This window comes from Natator depressus, chromosome 8, assembly GCF_965152275.1.
Source record: "Natator depressus isolate rNatDep1 chromosome 8, rNatDep2.hap1, whole genome shotgun sequence".
Classification (NCBI taxonomy): domain Eukaryota; kingdom Metazoa; phylum Chordata; order Testudines; family Cheloniidae; genus Natator; species Natator depressus.
Genome location: NC_134241.1, coordinates 34,615,050 through 34,622,539, shown reverse-complemented (window position 1 = coordinate 34,622,539; position 7,490 = coordinate 34,615,050).

The window sequence follows — 7,490 nt, the reverse complement described above, 5'->3', positions numbered from 1 at the left end:
TGGAGCCCTCTCCATTTCCTTCTCACCCCCGTTAAACCCAGCTCCCCAAACTCCCCTCCCTTGCCTGAGCCTTGTGTTTTTGGCTGCCCTAGACCTTGCAGTCCCTGTGGAAGCCTGTGGTGATAGGGGGGCTGCATAAGGAGCAGCTGAGAGGGAGCAGCAAGCTGCATGGGATAATGGTGTGGCCTAGCCAGAGGGGCCCCTGCATTGCTTGATTTGGGGTGGATGGGGGCAGAAAGTTGGGGAGAAGAACTGAGAGGAGCTGGGAGGGGTCAGCTAGAGAGGGAGCAGCCGTGGGGGGTGATGAGATGGGTGAAGCGGGAGAAGAGCAGAACAAGGAAAAGACAAACTCCACCCTGCAGGTGCCTGCCCTCCTGCCAGTCACAGCCGGAGGTGCCGCCTCCGAACACAGTGACACCCCCCTGGAGTGTGCAGATGGGGTGTGGAGGGGAATGGCAAACACCCAGTAAACTGAGACTCTCCACGCATGGGCAAATGCCTCCCTTCCTCTTCCCTCTACTGCCCTACTCATGGCCAGGGAGCTTGTTCGCTCCGCCCCCGCCGCGTCTGAGCTTGAGCTATAGTGGGACACTCTGGATGTCAAGGGACTGCTGCTGACGTACCAGATGGGGCTACGCTGGAGTCCTGGTAGCTCAAGTAAGACAAAACCCAGGGTCCTCCGTAGGTGATGGCTGCAGAGCCCCTGAGGGATGTGTCGTGTGCAGCGGGTAGTTGGCAACATGATCAGTTGATCATGGTTGAGGGAAGTAAAGCTGAGGGAAGTAGACATTTTACTTCCATTTTTCCCAAGGGTGATGGTTCCGGAGCAGTCTCAATTCCCCAGGGGAGACACAGTTTGGCCATCATTTGCAAGTGTGAATCTCTCACTGAGGAAGCAGCATCTGAGTGTATCCCCTGTGTAAATCTGTAGTGACTCCCCTGCTGTGCACTAGGCTCACTGAGAGCAAGGTCCAGCCCCATGGGGGTTACACACGTATCCGAGAGCAGAGTTCTCGTGGGACAAAGCACTTTCTTAAGGCAGTGCCCCCTCATCCTGCCTCCTACTCTAGCCCGATTAGGATAAGCACACGACTAACCACACAGGGAGGCTTGTTATTATACCATGGCCTTGCCTTGCTGATCCCATCTCACACAGGACTATGGCATAAGCCTTAAGGAATGGTCTACAGGTGAAAATTAGATCAACCTAGCTACATTGCTCAGGCTGTGAAAAATGATGTACCTTGTACAATGTAGTTAGAGTGAGCTAACCCCCACTGTTGATGTAGGAGGGTGAGAGAAGAATTCTTCCAGCGACCCAGCTACCATTGCTCCGAGAAGTAGATTATATTGACAGAAAAACCCCATCTGTCCATGTAGGAAGCGTCTATGCTATGGCACTACCGGGGCACAGCTCTGTAGTTCTGCTGCTCAAGTGTAGACATACCTTAAACTGCTTCGCTGCCGTTCCTGCCAGAGCTCAGCCTATAAAGAAATCCTGAGGCTAATCGACTGTTTCTGGTCTGGACCAAATTCAGCTGTTTGTCGCATGGGGTGGAACCAGGAGGTTCTGAACCCTAATTAATGGAAGCAATATTGGACCAAACACTGGACAGCTGAGAGGGCTTTCCATTGTTGAGGGGGCTGAGCCTGAGTTCCTTTGCACACGTGCAGCACAGAACTGGGAGAGTCTTGCGTGTTCAAACAGCCCTGCCACACTGGTTGTATTTCACATAAACCCCAAAGCCTGGTCCCTTGTGCTCACTACAATCCTGCAGCACTCTGGCTTGTCTGCATGAGACGTTACTGTGCAGCAAGCCAGGTTGTGAGGCTATGGCACACCAGCTTGCCAAGGAGTAACAGTCTGTGTGGGCATGGCTAGAATGCGCTGAAAGGCCTGGAGTGGACTTTGGCTTATAACACTTTACAAGTAGTAGCCGCGCTCCCGGCTTTTCAGTGCTCTGTAGCAGGGTCTGGACGGGATGTTACTGCACAGCAAGCTGGTGCACTGGAAGTCACACTCCAGCTTGCTGCACAATAATCTCCCACGTAGACCAGCCCTTTAGGGCCCAATTCAGAAAAGGATATAGCCCCCACATGCTGAAAGGTCTTTGGGCTCCTCAGTACCTTTGAGGATCTGGGCCTTAGGTTTTAAGCACATGCTTATGTGATGTGGGGTCTGTACAAACAGTGTCCTGGCCAGATTTCCACTTGGTTAATTTCCGTCTGCTTACCTGAAGTCTTGCACTTTCATTTGGAGATGGGGCCAAATCTCCAACTGTGTAGCCCCACGGACATCAAGTGAGCAATGCAGTAGCTGAGGTTCTGGCTCACTATTCCTAAAACGGCTTTGTGGTGTTGTAGATGCTGTTAACAGCTACCACATCCACTCCAGAGGAGATTCTGTTCAGTGGGGTGCCTGTCCCTACCTTACCTCCCGGAGCACTGTGAGGATTTCTTCATTAATGTCTGTAACATGTCATGAGAGCCTTTGCTGAAACACCCCAGAGAAAGGAACATTGATGACTATTTAATACATAAGCAGGCGCTCACAGATGGCCAGCTGCGATGAGCTCGCACATATAATTATGGAAGAAGTACCTGACCCAGTTACAGACGGTCTGTCCTGCTAACACAGCAAGGATGGGGCAACGGAAAGAACTTTATGGACAAGTATTTCGTGTTCCTCCAGCATGTAGGGTGACCAGATGTCCCGATTTTATAGGGACAGTTCTGATTTTTGGGTCTTTTTCTTATATAGACTCCTATTACCCCCCACACCCTGCCCCGATTTTTCACACTTGCTGTCTGGTCACCCTACCAGCATGAGCGCTGAATAAAAGTGGCTTGTGATGAAAAGGGCCAGATTCTAAAATGCTCTCCCTTTTTCTGGCACTGAGTTCAGAAATCAAATGCTGGGGATCAAGGCTTGAGCACTGAGCCAGCTGGGGCCTTTTTGGTGTAACAGGCTGTATGTCCCAAGCCCAAATATCTCCCACTCCCACTTTCATTCTTCCTCTGCACTCTGTGCGTGATGTTATTCATCCTGGAGAGGCAAACGGGAATTGAACAAAGCAATCAATCCACCTTGAAAGCTTGCGAGAGCCATGCTGCCTCAGCCCTTAACTCCTCTAGGGCTGTTTATAAAAGATCACATTCAGTAGCACTTTTGGGTTCCTAGCTCTCCCCACCCCAATGATGGTGACATGAAATCACCTTTTGTGCTGAACAAGAGACTACTTCACAATGGCACTGTCTGATGAGCTCAAGGTAACACAGATTGACAAGGGCTCAGTCACCCCGAAGGCCACAGCCGCAAGGCTGCTGGGCAGTCATATGATTCTTCTTACATTTAAATAGCCCATTTGGGTGTGGTTGAGTTTGGCAGCTAAATTCCCCAAATATTCTGTCCTCACTGAGCATGCTCCAGCACACTCAGTCCCTGCATGTGACCAGGCTGCTCGTATGCCAAGCCCACAGAGTGACAGAGCATGTCCCAGCCCAGGGCTACAGGACTCAGGACTTTCCCTGTAATGACAGCGGCTGGCTGCTCCAGGCTGGGCACTGGAAGTGAGAGCTGGGAGCCTGTCTCCTTGGTGTCTATGCCCCTGGCTGGTGCCCAGGCAGAGAGGAGAAGAAGGGTGGGGAGACTGGGGCAAGGGGCCAGAGGGATGGGAGGAGACTGAGACAAAGAGCCAGGGGAGTGGCTGGGAAAAGGAGCTGAAGGAGGTAGGATGGGGGCTCGGGCTATGGAGCTGAGGTGGGGTCTCGAATTGGGAGGTTGGGCTGAGGCAGAGGGTATCTGGGAGTGGGACATAGAGCCGAGGGGGAAAGGGTGAAGGGGAGACTGGGACTAGGACAACAAACTGAGGGGGCTGGGAAGAAGACTGGGACTGGGATAAGGGTAGGCGGGAGGGGCCAGGAGCAGACGCGGTCAGACTTGGGTTACTTCCTAATTGCTGAGGGCAGGAGTCTGCAGTGTCAAAGTTCTTTGTGTGTAATACACGTTGAACAACACGGTAGGTATACAGCTCCCTCGGTGACGTTCCAGCGCTGGCCAGAACTGATTGCCTCCTCTCGTCAGTGACTGGACCTTCCGGAGGCCAGACCCTCTCCCCGCCCCACCCCCAGCAACATCCCTTAGTTGTCAGAGTTACGCTCTCTGGTCATTTGGTGGGGGACATTCACAGGTACACACAATAGCATAAAGCATTGCTGGAAGGCTCTCAGCCCCAGACTTTAGCATATGAGCCAGGCACTAATGGTTGGGGAAGACTTGCCCCAGGGGCAGGTTATTCGGTAATTTTCCACTAGGGGGATTCTTGCACCTTCCTCTGCTGCTGGCAGTGGAGTGGCTGGACTGTGGGTCTGGTCCATGCTGGCAATGCCTCTGGGACACTGTACGCCACATTTCCATCAGTGTGACTGAGGGAAGCGTTTGCCCACCCGTCCTACCTGGCATGCCCAGAAGGCCTGCAGGCTAGCGCCACAACTCCTTGCTGCCTGTGTCATCGAGTGGTTAGGGCAGAGGACTGGACACTAGGACTCCTGGGCTGTGCTCAGCTCTGCCCCAGACTCGCTGTGCAAGCCTGGGCGAGTCACTCGCGCACTCTGTGCTGCATTTCCTGCAGCTGCGAAAACCATAGTCCCTGACCGTGCACGGAGGTGTGTGCACCTGAGCGCCCAGGTGCCGGCAGCGCCGCAGTGAAGTCCGGGCAACTTGTTGCAGGGTCGGGCCCACTTCTTTATGTGCTTGTTTAGTTGGTATCAGCTGTGTCCATTGCAGCCTCTAGTGGCACGGGCATCGGTTTTAACACAGCACAGCTTCCTTGGCACCACGTCAAGCCCCGAGTACTCGGCCCAACAGTGACTCAGCAGGCGCCAGACTCCCGCTCCGGCCCAGCCTGAGGGCACAGATGGGCCTTTCTGCCTGTGCTGAGGGGCATTCGGGCTTGCTCTAGGGATGGGGTCTTACTGATGCCAGCCTGGCCTCCTTCTCAAAGATTACTGGATGTTTGCAAGGGGCTCTGAGATCCTAGAACGGGCGTGACACCTTGTTCATTGGCTCTGAAAGAAACCCAAGGAAATGGGTGTGCAGGGCACTCAGTCTCAGAGCTGCCTTTTTAAGGTGTCTTCTTTACTAGGATGCAGCAGAGATCAACAGGATTTAGGCCTGTGGTTTTCCTCCAAGCTTGTCTCTTATTTCAACTCCAGCATGGCTCTCTTTGTCTTATGCTTAGCTGGCTGCCCCAGGCTGCCCCAGAATAGTCGAGATCTTTAAAGGGCCAAGCTGCATGGACAGATCCTGCGACCAACTCATTTAGTTGTACATGCATCCTTGTGTGGCACAGCCTCTGGTGGTTTATGGGCCTTTCATATGCCTTCTGCTTAGGCGCTTCCTCTGTTTCCCTGAGCAAGGGCTTTGTGAGTTTGGGGCATTCAAAGTGGCTGCCATCTGGAGCCTGGGTTTACACATCTCACTCTGGCACTCCCATGGTTAGAGCCTCTGCAGGTTTTTGATAAAGCTAGATGGTCATATGGGCTCACACACTCTCATAGACTTGTGTCCTCCAAAGCCAGAAGGATTCCAGCAGCTCATATGCCAGGCTGTTTTGTGAGTGGAGACTGATGGCCAGTCAGAATAGGTGTTTATTATTTATGGCAGGTTTCCTGTGGGCTAGATTGTACCTTCAGACTGAGACCTGAGCAAGGCGAGATTTATAAATGACACCACGCCGCACCCCCTGGAGCATCCAAGGGAGGTCCTATGCTGCAGAGACATCCCTCAGAGGCACAATTCCCTTCCTGGTTCCTCAGGCTGCAGCTTACTCCCCCATTATGTCTGACCAGCCACTCTGCAGGGAGTGGTTGGGAGCTTTGGCTCTGCTTCTCCTCTCACACTTCCTCACCCACGAGGATTGCAGAGGGTAAGGGCTCCGTACCACACCAGGCTTAATCAATCTGTCTGTCGTGTGCTTACACGGCCCTCATCCCCATAGTCTCAGAAACCCTGGACCCAAGATCCAGGTAGGCTGAGCAAAGCCATGAGGTGCCTTACTCCTGTGCTAGGCTGAGTAAGACAAGGGCATAGTAATGCTGCTCTGTGATTTAGCTTTATTAACCTACTGTCATTATGCATCATGGGCCCAACCCACGGCAGGCCTTCAGTGCATTGAGCTCCTGCGGGATTTGTTTCTCTAGTCTCAAAAAATAATACAACTATTTGGATGTAAAATAATGATTGGGTGAAAAATACCAAAAGAACTGTCAATAACTATTTGGTTGCTTTAGCATATTGTCCTTTCTGGACATCTCCTGTAGAGTTTCATAGAGGAAAATCAACTTTCTATAGTGCTTGTCATACCATCCTATAGACTTTAATAGGGAATTCTATCCCCGCTACAGAATTCTACAGGACGGTTTAAAAAAACTATGGAAAGGACCTTATTTGCTATTAAGCTCTGTAGGTTTGAGAGTCCTTTCTATAGAAACTTCTTAATTCCTTGTTAAAATCTACAGGACATTCCCATAAGGACCCAGGTGCCCCAAACATATGCTTCACAAGAGGGATTTTCAAACCCAAATTGCTCAGATGTCTGAAAATCCCTTCCTACAAACATAGAATACAGTTCACTGCAGCTAGCATGTCTGTCGGGCTCCAGGCATGTCTCTGGTGAAGGAATTGACTGCAGGAGGCGACTCCTCCAGTAAGAGTTTGCTGAGTATGTAGCCCTGATTCTGCTGCAAATTGATGACCTCCGGCAACTCCCCTAGACTTCAGCACCCTGGAGGGTCAGGCCCTAAAGGCTGCACCTAAAATAATCCGGTGATCAAGCAAAGCAAACAGTCTGCATGTTGTCTGAACACAGAAGAGTTAATTGCCCTGAGAGTTATTTCTAGTAATGTCTTTTTTTAATTACTAAGGGTTATATTTAGTCCCCTATGTGAACCCAATTGAACAGGAGTCTCCAGTTACTTCTGAACCTGGCACAGCTCTGATGCATCAGCACCTGCCGCTGTTATTTTGCTGATCTATATTAACAACCAACAACAACCCAGACCATAATCTCCAGTAAGACCAGCCTAGTGCATCTGATTTTATAGCTGTGAAGCTGACACTTCTGCATCTCACTGATGTTCAGATGCAGATCCACATGCTTTGAACCCAATCAAGAAGATCTTTCTTCACACAACTTTTTCTAAACATGGATGAGCTCGGAGCTGTCAGCTCCAAAGGCAGATTTGGTTTCAAGCTCTGCAGAGACAGAATTCATTCTTGGCGTTGAGACAAGTTTGGCACCCACTTTGGGAACGGTGTGGTTGGATCCCTCCACTGTGAAATGACTGTCTAAGTCAGTGTCAGATGTACCCTTAACAGTCTCAGCTTTATTTCACTATGGCACTGATGTTCGGAGAGCTGGGTAAAGCCTTTGGCATTTGGAAACTGTGAAATGCTCACAAGAACACACGTTACTTGCCACAGTACCCTG